Here is a 24,703-nt window from a genome sequence, read left to right on the forward strand (position 1 = left end):
TGCACAGCTGAGGTTTGTCTTTAGTGATTCAATAATATTGGATCTGGCAATTGATTTAGACCCAATTGAACAAGGCTGACGTGAACCAACACGGTGATCCCTCAGAGCTGCTTTAAGTATTATACTACCTATAATCAAAAAGTGGACTCACTGTGTATTGTCAGGCAAATCAACAACATGAGAGTATCTCGTTCTCTCTGCATAGTAGCACACACTGGAAAGAAATATTTTTTATAAATTTTAACTATATATTTATTTATTGTTTTAATCTGTTATAAGCCGCCCAGAGTCCCCCATTGGGGGGAGATGGGTGGGGATAAGTTTGATAGATAAATAAATAAATAAATAAATAAATAAATAAATAAATAAATCTTTCCCCCCACCCCCATGATTCTGACTGTATATGTAAGATATGTAGAGGTAGCAAAAGTTAAAAAAAACAACAACTGTGGAGTAGCAGTTAAGAGGAAGGAGCGCTATATATGCCACCTGGAGCTCTTGAACAACAGACAGGATATAAATCTAGCCAATAAATAAATAAATAAACAGACAGACAGACAGATAAGACATTTTTGAATTCCAGTATTTAGTGTATCGAGGTGTTCAACATGTATTGAAGTCTTCTTATCAGTTTTAATTAGTCTTGCTCTGTCTGAGTTGCAAAAAATAAGCACACAACAAAGAAGAACAAGAATGGCAGATGTTTTTGGGCACAACTATGGAAATCTTCATTCCCAGACAACTGTGAATGTTGGAAAGTCACCATCATAATACAGCTTTGCTTCAGGCTTAGATCAAGGTTTCCTTCTCTGGATAGGAATAGGGAAGGGTAGTCAATGGCTAGCAATGGGATGAGGTATCATCAGTATGCTGATGATACTCAACTATGTATCTCCATCCCTGGTGAGGTAAGTGATGCCGTGACCGCCCTCTCACGGTGCCTGGAGGCTGTGAGGGTCTGGATGGGGAACAACAGGCTCCAGCTGAACCCTGGCAAGACGGAGTGGCTGTGGATTAATGGCTCCTCTGTATCTGGGACGTTATCATCGTTGGTGCTGGATGGGGTAGCACTGTCCCAGACAGACCTAGTGCATAATTTGGGGGTCCTCCTGGACTCACGGCTCCTGCTTGAAGAGCAGGTGGCAACCGCGGCCAGGAGGGCTTTTGCATAGCTTCGGGTTGTGCACCAGTTATGCCCTTTCCTGGATTGGGATGCCCTTCGAACAGTCACTCATGCCCTTGTTATCTCCCAGATAGACTACTGCAATGCACTCTACATACGGCTACCCTTGAAGAGTATCCGGAAGCTTCAGCTGGTCCAGAATGCGGCCGCGCGAGTGATTTTTGGGGTCCGAAGAAGGACCCATATAACACCTTTGCTCCGTGAGCTGCATTGGGTACCGGTTTGCTTCCAGGTCCAATTCAAGGTGTTGGTTATCACTTTTAAAGCCCTACATGGCATGGGGCCAGGCTACCTGAGGGACCGCCTCGCCCCCACGATGTCAACCTGTCCCACCCGATCTCACAGAGAGGGCATGCTCCAGACCCCCTCAGCAAAAGAACTCCGATTAGCAGGGTCCAGAAGGCGGGCCTTCTCTGCTGTAGCCCCTGCCCTTTGGAACATCTTGCCCCCAGAGGTGAGACAGGCCCCCTCACTCCCAGCCTTTCAGAGGAATTTGAAGACTTGGCTCTGCCATCTAGCCTGGGGCGGGAAGGGAGGTTGTCAGAAATGGGGTTGTCTAGCCCCTTAGTGGCCTGGTGTGGCCTCCATCGGCCTCTTGGATTTTTTATCTTTTTTCTGTCTATGTAAGTGTGGTTCTTTTTATAACTTTTAATTATGTATTTATGGTTTTAATTTGATGTAAACCGCTCAGAGTCCCCCATTGTGGGGAGATGGGTGGGGGACAAGTCTACTAACTAAATAAATAAATCCTAGGAATTGCACTAGTCCTAGCTCAAGGGGAAGATTCCAGACTGGAGAATATGACTTAGATAAAAAGAGAAGCCTTTGTTAGTCCTTTGAGGTAGTCCAGACAAAAAGCACAACTATGAGTACTAACTCTATCTTTCTTGCAAGGTTACAGTAACAGAATCTTGCAAGACTGAACATATTTCTCCCTTCCTTTCCTTTTACTGTCTGGAAAACTAGGGAGGATCCTTCCTGAAATGATTCCCACACTGTGGCGGATACCAACCGAGAGCAAGGCTATCAGGAGGGAGGGGGTGCATTCTAGGAAGGGAAAGGAGACAAAAGATACACAGCCCAGAGATGGAGCATGGGAAGCATAAGAGGTTCAGTATAAGCCACTCCCTAGAGTCTCCCAGGATAGATCCATGAGCTGCAGTAGTATAGATATAGTCTGGTAAGATTCTATCTACAGTATATGGTGTAAGCAAATAAAGGAACTGAACTCAACTGAACTATTTCACCATTATTCTTGGGCTGGGCCTGACACACACCTCTTTTCCTTCTGTGGGCTGAGATACCTTCTGCATGATGGTGGTCTAATCTATAGCAATTCCTCCTGTCTCCCAAGGTCATGCCCACATACCATTACAGCCACTTTCTCAACCTAACATGGAGATGCAAGAATTTTCTTTAAGAAACATCATGACCAAAAAGGAACAAAAATACAGGGAAGAAAATAAATTCACAGTTCTGACTATTTGGCTACCATACCCTTCTTCTTAACAATAAGTTGTAGATTGAAGAAGACAAAAAGAACTAAGTCAATGACTGCATAAAATGGTGTCCAGCAGAACACCGTCCTGCTAAACAAAGAGTCAACTCCTTGGTGCTACATCTTAGGTCCCCAAACCATTTCTCTGTATTCTTATTACAGACCTGGAGATTCAGTTGCTCCAAACAGCCTTGTCATAGATGCTTCAAGAAAGCAGAAACTTATCCATTTTCTTGTAAGACTTGCCAGTTGGAACTCTAAGTACCTTTCCCTCCCTCTCTCTAAAGCACTTTGGGTAAAATGAAGCCCCCAACTTGAACAACCACCAAGATAACATTCTGACACCTTCATACTGTAAATTCCAGGGCTAATTCTAGCTGAACTTGAGCAGGAGGACAATGAAAATACGAGCGTAAAATTTATGGAGTAGCTAACAAAACCCAGTTATGCTGATGAAAATCAGTAGTGCAATTTCCAGCCATTCTGAGGCAGGAAACTTGAGGTGGTATTTGTCTTATGAGGGTGAACAATAAAAAAAGAGGAAAATCCATAATCCATTAAAAATGGGGGGGGGGGGAAATAGAGAGAGAAAATTCCATCCTATCAGTGTATATGACTGACTACTCACTGCCTTTGTCATCACTTCACCAGTGGATTTCCTTGGTGTCCCATGGAAATGAAGGCAGAAAATTCACCCACCATTGCAGTAGATTAAATCAAACAATTTCTGAGCCACACTGTGTTCTTCTCCTTTTTAAAATTAGTTATCCAATCTTCTTCTAAAACGTTCAGGATGGGATAATCATACCCCAGCTTTTTACCCCCCTAATAGTCCTATGAAGTAGGTTAGGATGAGATAATATAACCTGGCCTATTATACACTTTATGGATATTTGACAACAGGTCTTCCTGATGCTAATTCCAACTATTACACATGTTGATCTTCATGAAGTCCCTTTACCTGTGAATTATGCAACATTAGCTCCCAATTCCTCTTCTACCCCCCTTTTGCCAGGAGAAAAGGTAAAATCTCATCCTTTGGATGGGAGATTCAGACCTTTTGGAATTTTCCTATCTGAGGATGAAGAGAATGGTCCAGCCCTGGAGGAGGAGATTTCATTTCTAATATCCCTAATTTTTCCTCCCTGAATTCTGAGCTTTACTATTGGGAGGGAAATTAGAGGGCCACAATATAACCAGAATATAAATATATCAGCCTGTCCCATTAGATCCGGCAAGGAAGGCATGCTGCAGTTTCCATCGGCCAGGGACTTACATTTGGTGGGTCCCAGGAGGCAGGCCTTCTCTGCCGTGGCTCCCTCCTTGTGGAACATTCTCCCCCCTGAAGTGATGCTCGCCCCTTCCCTGCTGTCATTTGGACCTGGTTGTGTTATCAGGCCTGGGGGTCTTTGGGAACTGGAGATATTCTTAGATGGCTCCACTCTAATTGATATTCTGCTCTCTCCATGGAGTTTGTATATTTTAAAATCTATTTTTTCCGAATGTGTGATGTTTTTATTCTAATAATGACTTTTTGTCTTTTTATAATGCCTGTTTTTATTCACTTGTTTTATTTTAATTGTTCTACGCCACCCAGAGTTGCTTTGTGTGAGATGGGCAGCTATATAAATGTGATGTATAAATAAATAAATATTCAGTGAGTGCACTGGGGGTGAGTCTGGATTCACAGGCTGACTCTGAAATTCCCTGCTGAATTATTCTGCTGACTGTGGACCTGGCCTAGATCCACTGATTCAGTGGAAAGATGGAAAGCAGACTTGTCCATCCTCTCTTTCTTCTTCTCTGTTAATATCTTGCAGAGCTTTGGGCTGGATGGAGCTCCTGCGTGGAAGCCCTCCAAACCTTCAAGCTGATTTGTGGTGTAAAATTTGCTGTCTTAACAGCACATGAGCTTAAAATAACATCAAGCATTTACTCATAATTATTCAATTTCAGTTAAGGAGGTAATTAATGATAATTAACAAAACATCAGACACTTCATTAGTAATAGTAGTAAGAACAGAAATCATTATGATAGCAGTAATATGAAGTATGGACTTCTCCCATTCAGTATATTATAGTCCACCTGATTTTTTATGCACTCTTCAATAGCCTGCATTCTCTCTGTGGATAGTGAATATGTTCATAAGGCAGTTAGACTTTGGGCCATTTTCCCACTATATGCATATGTCCAAACCTTGGGGTTCTTCTGAGCCAGCTGATGCTATCCTGATACTCTTTTACAGTATATTAATATGCATGATAATGTAAATGAAGCAGTTTAAAGCAGGGCTTTGCAACTTGAGGGGTGCGGGCAGGCTAAGGGCTTCACTGCTCTAATGGCATGCTGGAAACTGTATGATAAAAAGTGTCTGGGTATGGCCAAAACAGAAAGCGAGGGTAGAGCCATTAGCCCAAACCAAATGTATGTTTAATGGAATTGAATCAAGTCCCGTTATTCCCATGATTTGAACGATTTCCTCCTTTAGACACATTACAAATTATAACTTGGCAGCAGCTTTTGGGAGGTTTTCAACTAAGACTTGGAGCTGAGGGTTATCCACCCTGAAGTTCACATATGAATGCACGGACTACATAAATAGAAGTCTTAAGAAAAAGGAAATTTCAAGCAGTCAACTTCGCTTGAAGCATATGGACCTGGTTATAGCTGTGGGTACGTAAGTGCAGTGGGTGCAAAGTTGTCCAGGCTGATTTTTTCCTCCATAAATTAATATCCAAATTAGAAACAGGAGAGAATTTCATGCTGGTTGTTTTTTAAAGTGAACTGGCATAATCCACACTCATATTTGGATTGCAGAGAATGGATTTTGGCAGCTGAATTTCCTACTTATAAAAATGGGAATTTAAATGATATTTCTCTATGCTTATAGACTGCTTCTCAAAATCCTTACTGAGCACCTCAGTGGTAACTGAACCACACTAAAGCATCAAGAACCACACTAAAACAGAGACACCCAAACTGCACCTGAACAGATCTCAGAGCTTTCCCTCAACAGCCCATGGTTGTGGCAGGAACAGCTGACTTGAGCTTTCCCCACCAGACCAGTGAAGCAGTAGAGATCTGTCCACAGTTGGCATCTCATCCTCTTCCCTTTCTTTGCCCCACTTGCTTGTGGCAGGAAAAACAAAACAGCCAGCTTGGTTGGGAAAGCCCTGTGTGAGTTGATGTACAGAGTAAGACAGGTGACCTTGACAGAAATAGGCGAGAAGTGTTACCGACTGTAGTCAAAGGGGGCTGAAACATTTGTTAAGCCCTGGGAAACATGATCATATTCAGGAGAGACTCAAGGAGATGCCTCCCTAATTCATGGGGGTATAAAAAGTGGTGAGGGGGGGACTATATCATAATCAGACTTGCGAGATTCTGTTATTAGAGCCCATTTCCATAAAGTATAGTGCTGGTCCTCCTGTGGAGTTGATTTTCTGGTCTGGTCTACCTAGTAGGACTGACAGTTCCCACCAGTGAGAAAGTGGCCACTCCCCACTTCTACCTTGCCCAGGCCAGTGAAAGTCAAGTGGTCCAAAGTGCAAAATTGAAGCTCTGCACTTTGAGTTTTTAGCAGGGATGTTGATGGCACCATTGCAGGCACCCTCTCGACTTTTTTGGTTCACCCTGTGGATACCCCTGGTTTTTAGTGAGCTGAACCAGAAGAAAATTGGCTTGATCAGGGGCTCTGACATGGAACAATACCACAACACTTCTACAGGAAGGAGACCCAAAGCCCCATGCAGAAATGTCTTATTGTTCCCTACACTCAAGAATGCAACTGGCACAATAAAATAGCCACCTCCCTCAACTCCCCTCTGTTTTCTAACTATAGAGCCTGATAATGGGATTTAATAAACCCCCAAGTTTGCAATTATTAAATAAATAGTAGGTCTAATAAAGGCTTTCTCTCTTCCAAATTGTTCATTTGTGAAGGTCAACATTTAGCAAGTCCTAAATGGACTGGAGTACATTTATCCATTGAATTGCAGACGTCTCCTGGTTTTTTATTTATTTATTTATTTAGCTTGCTTTCTTCCTTTCTTTAAATATTTATGGTCCTATCACTATCCAGGAGAATCTCATGGCAGATAGCACTCCATAAAAATGAGAGAAAACAATAAATCCCGGTAAAATAAATAATAAAGTAATTTAAAACACCTGATTTCCAACTCACAGGAATAAACCGGTGATTCTGGCAGAGAGGCATTTAAGGCATAAAATAAAGGGCCAGGCAGTGGAGTGGAAACCTGGTACTGACATACAGATTGTAAGCAGATATGGATTTACCTCTAGCTCCATTGCCAGGCCCTTCTGGAGGCACAAATGGACAATGTCAACATCTATTGCTCCTCACTCCCCTTCCAAGCAGTCTCTATGCACTTTTGTGCTCCCCTTCAAAATTGCCCTTTTTCTCCCTATGACCCCTTGGGTGCCTCTGTCTGTTCAGGCTAGAGCAGTTCAGTTTGGGGCAGGCTAACCTCGGCAGTTCACTGGCTACTGTGCAGAGGAAGGACTGTCCCTTCAACTGAGCCAAAGCTTATCATAGATTCAACACCTCCCTTTAGCAGCATTGAAGAAGTAGTGTAGTAGCTATGATCTAAGTTTGTCACTTGGTAGAGAGAGGTTGCCGGTTTAAAACCTGTCAGAAACGTGGTTGCTTTTCTAATTTTAGTTAGGATTTAATTTTAATTAAGATAGAAAGGCTTTCTCCTGAAAGCTCCTGAATAGCCCAGACAAACCTATGAGCTATATGGGAGTTGTGGGTGAAAACTTTCTAGCTCAGATGACTGGAAAATTGGTAAAATTGTAATGCATGGGACCTAAAGAAAAAGCAGGGTGAAAGGGTGGCCTTGCAACACTCTGGAGCTACAACAAAAAAGGCCTTCTCCAGTTGTGGGTGTCTGAAGTCTCCCACCTACTCATATCTTCATGTTCTGGTGTGTAGCTATTGAGAGAGGTCCTCTCTCAAAAATCAGGGTCCAGCCCACCTAAAGACCTTCAACATCATTACTAAAACTTGTCTGACCTATAACATGGAAGCAGCCAATATCATTTTTTAATGACTGATGTCCAAAGTTTGTCTAGCAATCATCTTGATTGCTACAATTTCCAAGGCCTCTTCAAGGGTACATGCCACTTTCTAATGAAATGTTCAACACAGAATTTGTACAGTAGTGACAATGACAGTGATGCTCAAATGCCTACAACGGTGAAATTGCATATAAAATGTGTACTTGAGGAAACAAAGCTCTTTATAACATCGGAAAGAATACATTGTACAGAAGAAGGTTTACAGTACTGGAAAACATACAGTGATGATGGAATAAATGCCTACGAATCTGAAACAAGTCTGAAATTATCCAACTCTTGCTAGCCTGAGTGACAATACTGAGACCTGCTTTGTTCCTCTGTGTAGGCAACATTTTGCAAATATAATGAAGTGATGTTAAACTTCATATGCATGGACCTAATGCTTCCTCCCTCTGTGCACTGGTCTTTAATTACTCAATAATTGCTGGAAGGCGCAAATTGATTGACTTTATAAACAAAGGAAAATGAAAGTGGCTTTTTTGATTTCAAAGCTGTGTTTAAAATTTAGGGAGAAAAAAAGAAAGAAAGAAAAACCCAACAACTTGATATACTGTAGAAAGAAACACAGCCCCAGAGCAAAGCTGTTGGCAAGAGCCATGAACTGCCATAACTAAATACTGGCTTATCAGGCCCGATACTTTTTGGAGAACTGCAGCTAAGGTGACAGTTTGGTTACTGGTCTATAGACTCTCAATGTTTCTATATTATAGGAAAGAAAACAGTACAACAAGCCTAAACAATACTATTTAGAAACTATAAGTTTACCTAGAATCTGTTTGTTGGCTTATTTATTGATTAGTAGATGTGTGACCCACCTTGATTTTATACAATGCAATGCAGCATACATGATGTTCCCATCTCCTATTTTCCCTTTAACAACAATACTGTGAGGTGGGTTGCCTGGCCCAAAGTGCCCCAGCTGGATTTCATGCCTAAGGAAGGACTAGGATTCAAAGTCTCCTGGTTTCTAGTCCAGCACTTTAACCATTACACCAAATTGACCCTCCATGTCTATAATAAATTCTTGTGCTATGCCTAAAGAGGAGAAGGCTAAGGGGAAATATAATAGCAGTCTTTCAATACTTGAAAGGCTGTCACAGGGAGGAGGGTATGGGTTTATGCTCAACAGCTTTCAAGAGCTGGACAAGAACCAATGGATAAAGCTTTATGAAGGGAGATCAAAACTTGAAAAAGGTTGAATTTCCAGATTGTTAGAGCTATTAAGAAACAACCAGTCTCCTAAAAAGTCATGGGGACTCCATAATTGGAAGTTTTCAAATAAAGGTTAGATAACCATTTCTCTGGGATGATATGAGGTTTCCAGCCATGGCAGGGAGTTGGACTAAAACAATATTTCTCAACCTTGGCAACTTTAAGATGTGTGGAATTTACCTCCCAGAATTCTCCAGCCAGCATGCTGGAGTTGAAGTCTACAGATCTTAAAGTTGCCAAGGTTGAGAAACACTGGACTAGAAGACCTTGAACGTCCCTTTCAACCTGATGATTCTATGATTCTAGAGGATGTCTATAAAATCCTTGTACAACAGAGAAGGAATTCAAGACTTAAATAAAGTGGATATTGGAAAAAAAATGCTAGGATAATATATGTAATCAATGTTATAAGTCAACTGCAGAATGTGTTACTTCAAAATTGTGCCCTGCTTTGTATCCAAAATGATGGTGGATATTGATTGATTGATTGATTGATTGATTGATTATGTACAATCAAGTCATTTTCGACTCCTAGTTACCACATAGATAGATTTTTTTCCAATACGATCTATCCCTAACCTGTTCTTTCATGCCTCCCAATGGTGCACTCATCGTCTCTGTAACTGAGTCCATCTACCTTGCTGCTGGTCATCCTCTTCTCTTTCCTTCCACCTTTCCCTGTATTAGAGCCTTCTCCATAGACCTAAGTTTTTACATAATGTATCCAAAGTAGGATAATTTGAGCCTGGTCATTTGTGCCTTAACTGAGAACTCTGGGTTGATTTGTTCAATGATCCATCAATTTGTTTTCTTGGTTTTCATGATATTCTCAGGAATCTTCTCCAACATCAAAGTGATGGCGGATGTGTTCAAAGTTAATATTTCTACAAAAAAGTATGCTAAATCTTAAATATATTCTGTCTCTCTTGGTTTCTACAGATTAATAGAAGAGAATATATGTAGCTCAGGGTTGAACTGTACAGTCCTTGGGGTTCTCTGAGCTTGGTTGTTTTCAAGCTCAGAGAATCCCAAGAACTCCACAGTTTTTATGGATTGCTTATGTCTTATATAGAAATGAAGTCATTAAAAATTAAAACTACACAAGGGCTTTGTATACATGTATATTAGACAGGGTTAGCCCACATAATGCCCATTAGATGCCACAGCACCCATAACAACATAGATATACTGTATGTAAATCCTAAAATACACTCTGTGGGTTCTTAAAATGCTAGACAAATAGATATGGAATTTCACAGGGCTGTCCATGGGTGGGTCAAAATCTGCAATATGGCAGGCATCATGATGGAATCCTTACCCTTTTTTTACATGTGTGCTGATATTGTGTGCACATACAAAAGGGGCGGGGTTTCAGTGGTGACACCATACCCACTATCTTGCAGATTTTGATACCCCTCCTGTAATGATGTTTGGAGATAATCTTGGGAGACCAGGATAAGAGCCACAGCCAGGGCAATGGTCAGATAAGATGCAGCTTAGCCCACAGCAAGAATGCGGACATGTCAAACATCTCAGAAGGGACCCTTCCTAGTTTCTTGGGCTGTAAAGTTGATGGGTGAGAAATGTATTTTTAGATTTGCAAGATTCTGTTAATGTAACCTTCCAATAAAGTACAGTTAGTTCTTCTGGGTGTGCTTCTTGTCTGGACTACCTCACAAGGCTAACCTCTGTCCCCCCCCCCCCCCAAGACATCTATAGAAGCTCATCAGTTGACCAATTTCAGGTGAGAATCCTCAAATATTGTGAGGTCTTGAAGGTGAAATTGCCAAAAGCAGGCAGAGAACTTTTACCACTGGTTGTCAGGTGAAGGTTGTAAATAAACAGAGTAAATAGAAGGGAATATATGAAGCTCAGGGTTGAACGTGGAGTCCTTGGTGCTCTCTGAGCTTGGTTGTTTGCTTGCAGACGTTTCATTACCCAACTGGGTAACATCATCAGTGCTAGTGAGTGTGGGGTTTGCTCCCTGTTTATATACAGTAGCTTGCCATGCCAGCACTGATGGGGGTATGGTTTTCTCCTTGGTAGTTCTCCTTCTACCACACCCCCACCAACACTGGCAGGGCAAGCTACTGTACATAAACAGGGAGCAAACCCCACACTCACTAGCACTGATGATGTTACCTAGTTGAGTAATGAAACGTCTGCAAGCAAACAACCAAGCTCAGAGAGCACCAAGGACTCCACATAGTAAAAAATCCTTCCTGACTGAGATAAAGAGGAATGCTTCTTTTAAGATACTGCTTGCCATCACCAGTTTCAAAAACTGTGATTAAGCTTTTTTGTTCGTTTGTTTAAAAAATGCTGTTTCGTTGTGTGCTAAAAAAAAAATTAACTGCTGATCAATGAACCAAAATATGGATGATTTTCTCACATGCATATCCTCTTCTGCACATTTTCACTGAGTACAATATCCCTACCCTTAGCCTTTCAGTGCAGGATGTTTATTCTACAATATGGAAGAAATAAGTTTGGGTTGTAATTTTATTGTTACATTTCAGTTGCTACTTGTCAGGATTTAATAAGAATCATTTGTTTCCTGCTGGTTTCAAAGCACCTGTAAGGCAAAATACTCTCCTGAGCTTGCTGTTGAAATGCAGCATCAATATAAAAGCTGTTTCCAGGCCTGCTACAACACGTGGAAGATCAAAATGGGTAAACAACTAGGTCACACATTCAGCTTTGTCCCCTACTCACTGCAACTCCCTACACATTCAGATGGAGGTCTGCAGAGAAGATAGGCTCCCACTGGATACGAGTAGACATCTCCATAGGTTGCCACACCATAATAAAAGAAGATTCCAGGTTGCATGGAGAACCATGCTCAGGTTCAAGCCAATGTAAGTATAGCATCCCTTCAGGCCTCAACCTCACCTTTTGGGGTCTAAAAGGAGATTTAACTTTTGGAGAGAGGCAGAGAGACATAACATGGATGGGACCATATACCCTAGATGAACAGGGTAGGGTATTTTTCCCAAATGCTTGAGGATCTGCATATTTTAGGGCTTATACCACAGTTTCTATTTCTTTCTACCCACAGAAATATAGGAAATGATACTGTCAGTTTTCAGTAGCCCTGGCCAGAGAGGGTTCCCATGGCCCCACAAAGAGGACTTGAGGGCCAGATGTGGTCCTGGAGCTACAGACTACAGACACCTTTGCTGTAATTGAATATGTGCAGTTTGGGAAAAGAAAGATGCATGATTGATGTGTGCATTTATAGCCCAATTTGAATCATAATACACGTTTAGCAGACAAAGACAGGATGAAGAAATGCCATGCGTTGTCTGCTTTTGCTGTGTAACTCCCTCCCCCCGCCCCCACTGCTGCCTTGCCACATGGGGGCTATTGAAAGAAGTTTATGAAGGAGAGGGTGCAGAAGTCAAAACCTGAGTAGCTTCTAGAAATGAAATCGCTTCTGAGATTCAGCTCAAACTTGTGGATCCTTATACACATTTTGGGAATTCATATGCTTGAGGCCACGGGAGAAAGTTCTGATATGTGTATGATTTCCACACCACCATTTGTTGGGAGGTGAGAAGAGTCAGAGTAATTGTATTCCACTGAATTGTCAGCCCGATCATGAGGATGAAAGAGAAAATGGCATTGCGTCACACATGTCCGTTATGGAAGGATGTGATAGAACCTGGATGCGTTGCTCTTCTCAATTGCAAATCCTTGATTGGTTTCCCTTAGTTCCACTCTTAGATGTTTGCCATCTGGAAGCAGATGTGTCCCTTTGGGATGTAATGAAAGCTGTGCACAAACCTGTTTATGGATGCTACCATAAGCATTGTAGACAATTTGAAAATTTTCTGTGGGGCAGATGGTTGTACTCTGAGGACTCTTTTCAGATCTACTGGCAACCATTATTAAAATACAAATGAAGGAAGATTCCCCCCTCCTGCCCTGATTTAGAAACTCCTGGATTATGTGCAATCAGTTAAATGAACATAGCTGGAACGTGAAGGATTTGGATGACTTTATCAGTAAGTTACAATGGTGAAACTTGATTTCAGCTGCATCACTCTCAGCCAGGAGATTTGGTTAACTGAGGTTCCTGTGCAAGATAAATCTAATCCATTGATTTGTAGGAGGTGTTTACACAGCACCCATCAGCACAGTAATGAGGAGATAATTGTCCTGAGCAACTGAAGAACTTGTAAACAAAGCTCATCCAGGTTCCTGAAGGTAACAGGTTGTGTATAAAATAACAGAAACATTTGCATACATTTAATCTAGGTTGAGAGAGAGAAGAGAGAGAGAGAGGGAGAGGGACAACACAGCTCTGAGAGAGTGAAAGGAGAGAAATTGCTAAGCCATTTGCAAGCTTAAAAGACTATTGTAACAAAAATTGCTTTTACCAAACAAAAGGATCTAAGCAACAAGGACAGCTGTATTCCAAGATGAAAATGCATGCATGCGTGCACATGGGAAAACTCCCCCCACCACCACAATATCTTCACAGCTCAGTAGCATTGTGTGCTTTGCTGCAAACCACTTTCTGATCAATCCTGCAAATGTCTGTGGATTACAGTGAGGAAAGATACATATATCCATTTCATTTTCACTCAGCTTCTCATTTTTCCAAGCTTACTTTCTTTTGATCCCATTTCCACATCCGTCGCTGCCAGTTTGGCTTGTGGTGGTGGTTTGGTTTGGTTTCAAAAAAGAATCCGTGCAGACCATCGCACACATGTTGGCGTGCATTGTTGTGGGTAATTCTTTTTGTCTCTGCAATATTGTGGCACTCCCTTATATATGCATTTATGTCCCTTGGGTACAACAGATTTCTCACTGATACATACCGTGTAGTTTTTCTGTGCAATTCGTTCTCCCAGTGCAAGCACTCTGGCTTGCCATTTTTAACAAACTGAAGAACTCCTGTACAAAGTTCAGAAGTGGATTTGGGCACAGATCTATAGATCTCTATCTCTGCCTTGCATTTTAACTCAGATAAAAAATTGTAGACTTGGAGGAGACATATCAGACCACTGAGTTCAATCTGCTGCTTTGATATAAGAAATTCAGAGGAGCCCCAACAGAACACTGAACCTCTTGCTTGAAGATTTCCAGCAAGAGTCAACACTCACCTCCGGGCACTGATACTTTGCACCTGTCAGATTACTTCTAGCTTCCAGACATTTCTCCTAATGTTTCATGAAGTTCTACTTTCCTTTTATCACATTGAATTTTTGTGTTTTTGAATTCTAGGCTTAAAATGAGAAGTGTGGCTCCCAATCTGGGTTGAGAACAAAGCTCTGCAACAGTTTTTTTCATCTTTTTCCCTTTAAATGGCCCTTTTAAACCTACTTTTAAAAGCATCAAGGTTTGTTCCCTACCATATCTGAGCCTTGCCTTTGTCAAATGTCCTCAGAAACTGAAGCACCCAACTCTGCCTGCCATTTCCTGCTAGTTCTGACCAGAAATGCAGCTCTGCCAGGTTTGAAAAGAACTTTAATGGATTGGTTAGGTAAGTCTCAGAACATGGCTTGAGGTCCACCTAGGGCAGAGGGGAAGTGTTAGCCCATATGTTCATGCTAATCACCCAAAGCCGCTTAGAATGTTCTGTCAATATACTAAATGTATACTGACCTTTTGAATATGTCAGAAATGTCATGGGTGTCAGAAAACTGGGACTGATATCTAGATTCAAAGAGCTTCCATGTGGATCTCCTCCTCTTAAAAATTTCGAAAGTCGAAATGTTTTACACAACCTGAATGTTATAGTATAATATTTTTTTATGATGTATTCCAAATGCTTCCTGTACACTTTCTGCCAAATGATGTATTCAGCTCTAACATAATTTTTACCCTGGCCAGTCCTACATTTGCAGGTGCTGCTGAAGTCCTTTAATATATCCCCTGCTTAGGTTGACCCTGATGTTTATCTCTGCAAGTCTAATTATGACATTCACTCCCATTTAGGCGACAATCACACTTACTAGAATGCACAGTTTTGATAAATGGATACCATTTGAAATAACGGCATGTCACAGGATATCATTTATTAAGAGAACACCCTCCTCCCCTCAAGTTTTATGTTACAGCATTTATTTCCCCAGCAAAAATATAAACCAAGTAAACAGTTTGACATACAGTTATGCATAGGCTAGAAACCTGAGCAGATTAAAAATTTAAAAAGGATTATTCATATTCATCTATCTTTAGACAGAAAAATAAGTGGCAATCTATGGCACTTTCAGTATGGAAGACAGAAAAGAACAGAGAGGAGGAGGAGGAGGAGGGGGAGGAGGAGGAGGAGGAGGAGGAAGAGGAAGAATCTAAAGAAAGAAAGCATGATAGCCCAACCTGAACTGTCCTTGTGCATCAGTTAATGTACTACTCTTGTCCTTCTGTCATTTTCCCCATCCTGAAAAGCAATCTGTTCTGTAGGCTCTTGCATATATTTGGATTAGGCTTCCAAGGTGATTAAGGAGACTCTTTTAGGCCTGGGGAAAGACCGTTCATGTGAATACTTCTTTTCCATGCAAACTTACTTCTCACTACAGGCTGCAACAATGGAATTCCTTTCTCTGTTGTTTTTTTCCATTGAAGGCAATAGTCCAGTCACTGGGAGAATGTGAGAAAAACTGAAGTACTGAAATACTTTTTGGCAGTATGTGTCAAGGGGGAGCCTGACTACTTTTAGTGAAAACTACCAATCTGATCCCTTCAGGTATAAATTATAATTCAGAGGGGAGGCCTCCTTATGTGGGGATGAAGTAATAGTCCTTACTCCCTTTCTCCTTTAAAAGATCCAAAAGGAAGAACTTCCTCACCGCTTTGTTCTGAAATTCTGCCAGCAGAAATGAATCCCTGGATTCCATCCAAATACTATTACGATTAATAGATTAACAGAGAAATGGAATGGGGTAGACTAATGAACACATGCAAAATTAATTCATCCCCAGAAGGACAAGAATGAATTACGTGTGGAAAGCACAGTTTGGGCCAAAGCAAAGGCTTTGACCTCTAATGCTTCACAAAGCTTCAGCCTGGTATACAATCAGAACTGGGTCTCCTGCCTATGTGTTCTTCCTGAGGAGGGAAGTTGTAAGTCCCTACTTCCTCTGAGTTGCATTGAACAGGGACCTGAAAGTGCTTTTGTTGTTGTTGTGGCTCCCATATTTTAGAACACCTTTCCTCCAAAGACCATTTTTTCCCAGTAGGCCTTTTGGCACTAGCAACATTTATTTATTCATTCATTCATTCATTCATTCATTCATTCATTCATTCATTCATTCATTTTATATGCCACCCGTCTGCCCCAAAAGGTGACTCTGGGTGGCTCACAATTAAAATCAAACATCAAAAACAGTAATCTCTCTCTCTCTCTCTCTCTCTCTCTCCACATTAAATTAGTTAAAAAAGATCATACTAGATTTAAAAAAAACCTATATATATGAGAAGACTATAAAATTCAAGATGATGGGGGGCAGAATCAATTACCTCACAAGCCAATTCCATCGATGCAAGCCCCCGTCAGGCTCCCAGGCCATCTGGTATAGCCAAGATTTCACAGTCTTCCTGATATGAGCTGCCTTAGTGAGATTTTGTAGAACTGTAGAACTGATGTTCATTTGGTTTGGGTTTTTTTTTTACTTTTGGGAGTAGTTACTTAGGCTAGGATTTTATTTTGTGTGTGTGTGTGTGTGTTATTGTTATTGTAAACTGGAATGTGGTGGTACACAAGTTGCTGTAGGAAATAAACCTCAAAAAGTTATGGGCCAGAGATAAATTAATGGCACACGTCTTTGGATGTCTCTCAAGTGAAAACAGCCTCCAAGTCTTCATCCCCACAGTGTAATTTGATTCCAGTCCAGGATTATCACCAACCCACTTATAAGACCATCAAGCCAAATGCTGAAGGGTCCTCAGTGTCAATTCTCAAGGTTCCCCTGCTGACTGTGGCAGTTGGCGGCTTTACTGAAGAGACCTGTGCCATGGAAGAGTCATTCATTGTTTGACAACTGTAGAGAATCAGGGAGATGTCCTTGAAGGAAGAACCATCATAAAAGGAAAGAGGGCTGAAACATTCCTTAAGTCCTACGAAACAAGATAGTATTTGGAAGAGACTCAAGCAAGTTCCCCTCTGCTTCACTGGGGCATAAGAACCCTCCTTCTTATGAGCTACAGCACTATCCAGCTTGCAAGATTCTGTTATTACAGTCTATCTCAATAAAGTATAGTTCTAGTCTTCCTGTGGAATCTGTTTCTTGATCTGGTCTACTCCAAAGGTCCGACAATTATTTCACTGTATACATAAGCCTCCATTACATAGTGAGGTGCATGGCAAGCCACTGAAGACTTTTCCTAGAAGACAGAATGCAGAAAAAGCTGATTCAACCTACATGGTATATATGTTCCTATCCAACACCAAGAAAAGCTTAATGCAAGTAAGTTTTGGTCCTTCATACCTTGAATTATGTCTATGTAACAGATGATGATCCTACAGTCCTTTTAATTCCACTCCTTATTTCATATTACACAGTAAAGATAAGGAGCTTTAATTGTTCACGAATTCATTGAGAAATAGGCTCCTACTGATAATTCTACAACCTAAACAGGGACTGCTGCCAAGGAAAGTTTCTAAACTCCAACATCAGTGGAGCATATTTCAAGGATGACCTTCTCTCTGGAGCGTATCCGATTAAATCATCCCATGAATACAATACAATAAAAAAACATGAGAACATAATGGCTAAAAAAAAAAAAAGCATTTTGTCATATTGAAAGAGTAATTATGTTAGAAGATCAAATACAAGTGGTTGGAGGATTATTACTATCTCCTGAGTCTTGTAATGAGTTAAGTTGCTATTTCGGTTGAGCAGAATGTTTTTCAATGACATTTTTTAGTTTGATGCATGTGTCTGTGTGAGTGTGTGCCGTGTTTATTTACTGAAACCAAAGTAGATTGCCCTTCAAAAGACCACTTGATCACTGACTCCTTTCAGCATTCTTCTGTGAATTCAAAGCCTTGAGTTTCTTTTGAGTTTCAATGAAGTTTTAAGAGTATAAGCTATGTATTATAGGATTTAGGAAGAAAACTAGGGAAAGACCAAATTTAGTGGTTTTGATTATGTGTTACTTTTGAACATGCTTAGACCACTCCTTTCCATGAATCATCAGTAGGAAAAAAATCTATTCATTTCTGCTTGCCTTACAAAACAAAATATAACCTTTGATCTTAAATTCATCTACAAGGAATTGTAAGAAATGGCAGAAAAGAGATTTCTGTTTTCTCTTACAGTGTCTTCTTACATGTGTGGGCAAACTGTGGTCTAGAATTATCTGCTATCTTTGGCCTAGTTACAAAAATTCTTTGCATGAGATGTGTTGAAATCTTTGGAGAGGTTTTGTTGTCCCCCCCCCCAAGGAGCCTAAGAGGGAAAAAGAGATAAAAAAGAGAAAGGAAGAAGAGTAATGTCAGAAACAAAATAAGAGCAGGAAGCTGGGCATCAGAAAAAGAAGGAGATATATCAAAGAAAGAACATGTATCCCCCCCCCTACTATTGGCTTTGACCCCCACCCATGCCTTGTTCCAGCTCTGCTTATTATGTAGCCCCTTGGAGGAGGGGAATGTTTCTTTCTGTTCGAAGGAAGCTATGTCATGATGTGTATATGAGTGGGGAGTATGAGCTGAGAGATCAGCAGTGGAGAATATTTGGAATCCATGCAATCCTAAAATCTACTTTGCAAATTTTCAAGAGTTTTCTTCTCTTGCAAAAGAAAGATCCATTTTTCTACCTTGTTCTCAGGATGCTTGATCATTTCTTTGGGAGGTGTTTTTGTGGTGTTTCATTGTTGGAGAAACTGGAGGATGGTAATGATTGGGCCATTCATTTTGGTTACATACCTATACACCACCCTGCAGAATCCCTTGTCTGAGCCCACATTTATTTATTAATTTTTTAGGATGTTCACTTGTTGAGAACTCTAGGTGGCTTACAAGGACTCAAAACAAAGCAGTGCATTAAAACCACTAATAAAAAAAAAACGTCATATCAAGAGAGGGCAAAAAAACTCATAGGTCTTCACAGGGGCTACACATCCCATCCTAGTCCAGCCTGGGGGAAGAGACAGATCCTCAGCATTTTCTTGAAGAACAGCAAAATCACAGCTGTCTGGGTGTCAGGGAAAATGCCGCTCCAAAGGACAGGCAACGTGACAGAGAAGACACAGCTCATGGGACTCAAAGTATGACAAACCTGTCACATCTTACAGACTGTGAAGAAACAATTGGAGACAGATGGTCCCTCAAACATCCTCATGTCTTTCTCTGGGATTAATGGAAGCATGAGATGCCATGGAGGCTAGAGACAGCTAGAGAGAGAGGACTGTACAATGAAAGATAGGAAATTCATACATTTACACAGTCCTAAAGAAATTGCAAGAACACCATTTACCATACATGAGTATTTCTCTGAAATTGTCTTCTCCTTTGAAAGAGTTTCAGAAACCATTTCTGGAAGACAGCAGTGTAAACTCCCTTTCATCCAATTGAACATGAGCTAGTCATGCTGGCACAACATTAGTTGCAAGATTTCCCTGCTGGTTGGTTGACCTAATACAACAGCGCACAATAAACTCCTTCACTAGTAATAACAACTGTATGCAATGTAGTCATATTGGCTAGACCACATGGTAGAATGGATGCAGGATAGAGACTTGCACCATTTGGAACATTTGGGCGGGGGGGGGGGAGCAACTTTGTGGCTATTCTAGGTTCCCATCTGCATATTAGTCTAAAACTACAGATCCGTTAGTGTGTACTATAAGTTGTGACACTGAAATTCTTCAGTCTCTCTTTCTGCTGTGGGTTTCACAATACATTAAAGGTCAGATTGAAATCATGCTGTTGTTTAATTCAAAAAAAAAAAATATCCCCCTAAGGAGTAGATTTTCCAGAAGTAACTGCTCTGCTACTGGGGGTGAAGGACAGTGAAATAACATTATGGTTTAATTCCTTGATTTTGCTAGCACATATTCTTAACTTGTTTCTTCTTACTAAAGAGGCACAAAGGGTCCTCTTTACTATTTGACAGGCACTTTGGGATAATGGCTGGGGTCTTAAGTGTCCTCCTTGCAACGTTACTGGTGATGCTAATGGAAAGAAAAGCGATGGGTGAAAAGGAGAAGGGGAAGGTAGGTAACAGTGATTAATACCAAAAGTAAGATATGGCAAAGCTTGCTTGAGCGGTAAATCATCAGTGCTATTTTGTTAGGATCCTAAGGGGAAAAAAAATGATTGCTTGTGATCAACATGGGCATAATGAGGCTTGCGGTATTTAGCATAACATTCCATCCTTAAAAGAAAAGCGCTCATAAAGATGAGTTACATGAGCAACGAAATTGCAAGTTAACAGCGCTGCCTCTGGATTAGAGTGTCAGACAGCAGAAGTGCAGTTGGAGGTCAGAATTACCTCCCCCCTTTTTAAAAAAAAAAATAAAAAAAAATCTGCATTTGCATTTACTAAGAGGCCGGATGTATAGATCATACAGATGTAAAGTGTTTATGTGGGTGTATGCATTGCATATGTTTATATATGTGTGTGCATACAGGGGCATCCACAAAGGAGGTCAGAAAAGCCGGGATGGTCAACACATGTAGGACCTACTCCTTTATGAGCCTATATGTAAAAGGAGTGGGGCTTTGATCACACAGTCATGGCTGCCATCTACTTTTTTGATCCCCTTCGTGGACACCCCAGGAAGCATATTAACCTTTTGCCTAGCCATGTATGAATCTATGCAGCAGGACACCTCAAGTCTTCTCATCTCCACTGTCAGTGCATAAAGTATCCAATGCAATAGGTGGATATAAGAAAAGAATCATCTGAGCCAGCCTTTTGTTTGTCTGTTTGTTGAAAAGATTTGTATGGCTGCCCGTCTAAAAACACAACTCTGGATGGCTCACAACAACAATAAAACCCAGAACTATAAAAACCATGAAACATAAAACCAAAACAAAACTCAGGCCGTAATCATCCCCTTGGGCTGCCCCACCACCAACTCCAGACATCCTCAGTCTACCTCAGTGGCTGGATAAAGGGGTTAAAGCTATGCCAGTTTGATTTCCCTCCCCCAAACCTTGAGAAACAAGGGAGAAAAAAAGGTACCAGTAGAAAGAGGAGAGAGAAGGGAGTAAGTGTGCTATATATGAGGGAAACATGTATGTCTGTATCTTGTGCCTGTGTTGTATTGGATGGGTTTTGCATGTGGTGGGTGGAGGGAGGAAGTGCCTGTATTCATATGAACTAAGGAGGTACGCATGTATTTTAAAAAGTGGGTTTTAAAAGGTCCTACTCCTATGAACTCTTTGACCCTACTCCTGGAACATGTTGTCTCTGAAGCAAGGTAGAGCATATGCTAAGAGGCATATATAACATTTTATTCAGTCTTGACCTGTTTGTGTGGGAGATCTGTACCCCAATAGGGTACAGTCCCTATTGTACAAAAATATCACTTATGGAATGGCTAGTACACCAATACACTTAAAAAAAACAAAACACTTATTTCATTCTTGTTTGTTTTGGTCTTAATTCAAGATTACTTTTGCTTTGTAATCAGGCAAATTATGCATTTTTGGATTATCACCCAGAGTTTCATATATTTATTCCCTAGTGATGCTAGAGCCATGATCTGAAGCATCTTTGCTCTTTGAATATTCTGCCTTGAAAACAAACTCATCCATTCTCTTTAACATTTGAATATTGACATTTCTCTCAGTCTCCATGCATGGATAATAGTTTTTCAATGACATTTCTTGATTGTACATCTTTCTCTGCTTAGCTTTCTCCAAGATGCACTCACACCCAGCTGAAGAATGCTCAAAGCAGACAAGATTCAAGCCCATTTCATCAAATAATTTTGCCCTGGATGGCAATAGCAAAATTAGGGATTTGAGCAAATGTGATGGAAAATTAAAAGGTTCTTTCAGTTCTACATTCAGTGCAGATGTTCTCCACAAATGCGAACATGCATGACTTTTGTGATTTAAAGTTGTAGTCTTTGAGGAGCTAGGAAAATCCCCCTTATTTGAAGACCTAGGGAAAGGGCATTCTATATATTAATGAGGTCCAATGAGGTATGCCATGTATAGAAATTATTAAAGATATATTTTCAGCATAAAATATATATTGTCAGCAGAAAAGGAAGCACAGCATAGCTGGAGCTGAATGGTACAACTTGTCCCACTGTCCTGTCTCATGGAGGTATAGGATTCATCAAGACAAAGATACAAAGAGAGAAGGATCTTCTAGCAGAGCCAAAGCCAGTCTGTAAGTATAAAGCCAAAAAGTATTATATCACGAACAAAGATCAGGCTAAAAGAAGATGCCCAAGTTGAATATCCAGGAGAAAAGTTAACTGTCTCAGGGTTCTGATGTGGGTTGAAAGGTGGGCTCAACTAACATTGTCTCGGCTTCCAACATTGCCTTATAAAGCTCCCAGGGACCATCCCATTCTAAGTTTAGATGTGCTCATGATTCTGACTCTCAGGGAGAGATCCTTCCCTTGCACTCTGGTGCTCCTTTGCTATTCAGAACTCTATTCTTCCACTTGGCATCTGGGTTTAGAGACAGTGGATCAGAGATTAGAGCTGCAGAATCTGGAGAGGTCACTGGAATTGCTTCCACTTCCACTCCCTGATCTGAGTTCTAGATCAAATAGGTGCCCCTGGATCCTTATTCTCATCCCCTGACATCTCCTCTGATGAAGAACCCAGGCAGATGTGATACCACTCATAATCTCACCCACAGAATTCAGTGGAAGCTGTTAAGGACCAAGCAACCACTCTTACCTGCATAACCAGGAATAGCCAAAGAAGTCCTTTGATCTGAGTCTGGAAAATCTGCTGCCTCCCATTTGCTTGTCTATTCTCTCCCCTCCCCATGGGTGCTTCTGCCCATGCCCCAGCCTATCACTGTCCATCTCTGAAAATACATGAGATTTTATGAGATGGCTATGATGAACAACTCAACTACAGTGCTTTGACTTTACAGGAAAGTATCGACTTTACTTGCTCCTCTAGGGAGTGCATGTTGGTGTAAAGGCTGAACTTGGCAAGGCAGGAAACTATGACTCTTGGGTCACACAAAATAATTATGTAAATTGCAGATGCCTCCCATGGCTTTGAGTGAATTGACTCAGACGGGTGGGAGGATTTCAACCCTGGAACACAGCCTTGATTGCAGTGAATTGCAGGTGATAGATCCTCTCCATATATATCACTGCTTTTCCTCTCTCTCTCTCTCTCTCTCTCTCTCTCTCTCTCTCTCTCTCTCTTTCTTTCTCTTTCTCTTTCTCTTTCTCTCTCCAGTAAAACTATGTATCTATCTGTGTGAGACTATGAACTCTCTGCTGTTAGCTAGCTACAGAATGTGGGATAGGGGTGTTGGAGAGCTAAACTTTATTGTGGTGTGTACAAGAGATTCTTGATAGCTCACCTTGTTCATCTTGGTGCCTTACTTTGAGGATTCCAGAGAGCCACATAACATCTCAATTAGGGTCAGTTGGACATTCCACAAAGTATGTTGAGAAAGTAATAGGGTATCATCTGACCATGGTCCAATATTATTTCTGATTACTGCCTGAACCAACCAATTTAGGCATATTATTCTTGTCACACTTCAGAATAACATGCTTAAACTGGCATTTTGAGATGTCCTGCTACAAGGTGCAGTCCTTCATCCAAGAGCAAGAAAGTGAGAGTACACAACGTCATTTGGGGTTATGAACAGGGCCAGCCCCATCACTCTACAAAATAATGTATGCCCATATTCATAATGTCTTTCTAAACCTTTCATTTGACAGTAACCCCACTTGTAAACTTAACATTGGTACATCATAAATAGATTGGTACATCACTTGCTGTTCACTTGCCAAAGCTTGCTGTTCACTTGGTATCCTCATCTCATTGCTCAAACTGCCAATGAATCCAAAATGATATTTATCCACTTGTTTGTATATTGATAATGACCTTGGTGGATTGTAATTGATCATCAACATCAGCTTTCGATAGCAGAGAGACTTGTCTGTTATGAAGATGGATGTCCATTATTTAAAAGTGCACACTACTAGTAATAGCCTTCCACAAGGCCAAGATGCACTTTAATATATATAGAAAACACTGCATATAGGCAGGAACTGGGAGTGATAAAGTTAGGCTAGGAATTAGAGGACAATGCTGCCTGGAAAGGGGACCTGTCATGCTGTAAGTAAAGGACTGGCAATAGGACTGCATGCTGAAATGGTACTTAAAACAGTTCCAGTAAAAATTAAACATTGGGCATTAAAATGGCTGAACAAACACAAAGTCACCTGATGTTTTCAGGCCTGGGGTTAGGGTTTTTGTAGAACCCCTCACAGTTTGAGGGAGATGTTGTTCGTGTGTTTTTGTCTAGGGAGTCATGCCCCCTTTTTAAAACATGTATTCTTTTAAAAATTGTTATGTTCGTTTTTTAAAACAATTTAAAAAATAAGTATTCTTTTAAAAATTGTAAGCTGCCCAGTCTTTTTGGAGTTGGACAGCCTTGAAATCCAATGAATGAATGAATGAATGAATGAATGAATGAATGAATGAATGAATGAATGAATGAATGAATGAAAGTTTGGTGTTCTCATATAAGATCCTGCAAGTTCAAGGATAAAAATTGCCAAAATCTCATGAGCTTTGGCAATCTATCCA

The sequence above is a fragment of the Python bivittatus genome, unplaced genomic scaffold (genome assembly GCF_059951505.1).
Source record: "Python bivittatus isolate LINGU-HERP-01145 unplaced genomic scaffold, Pbiv_v1 ctg000570_np1212, whole genome shotgun sequence".
Taxonomy (NCBI): domain Eukaryota; kingdom Metazoa; phylum Chordata; class Lepidosauria; order Squamata; family Pythonidae; genus Python; species Python bivittatus.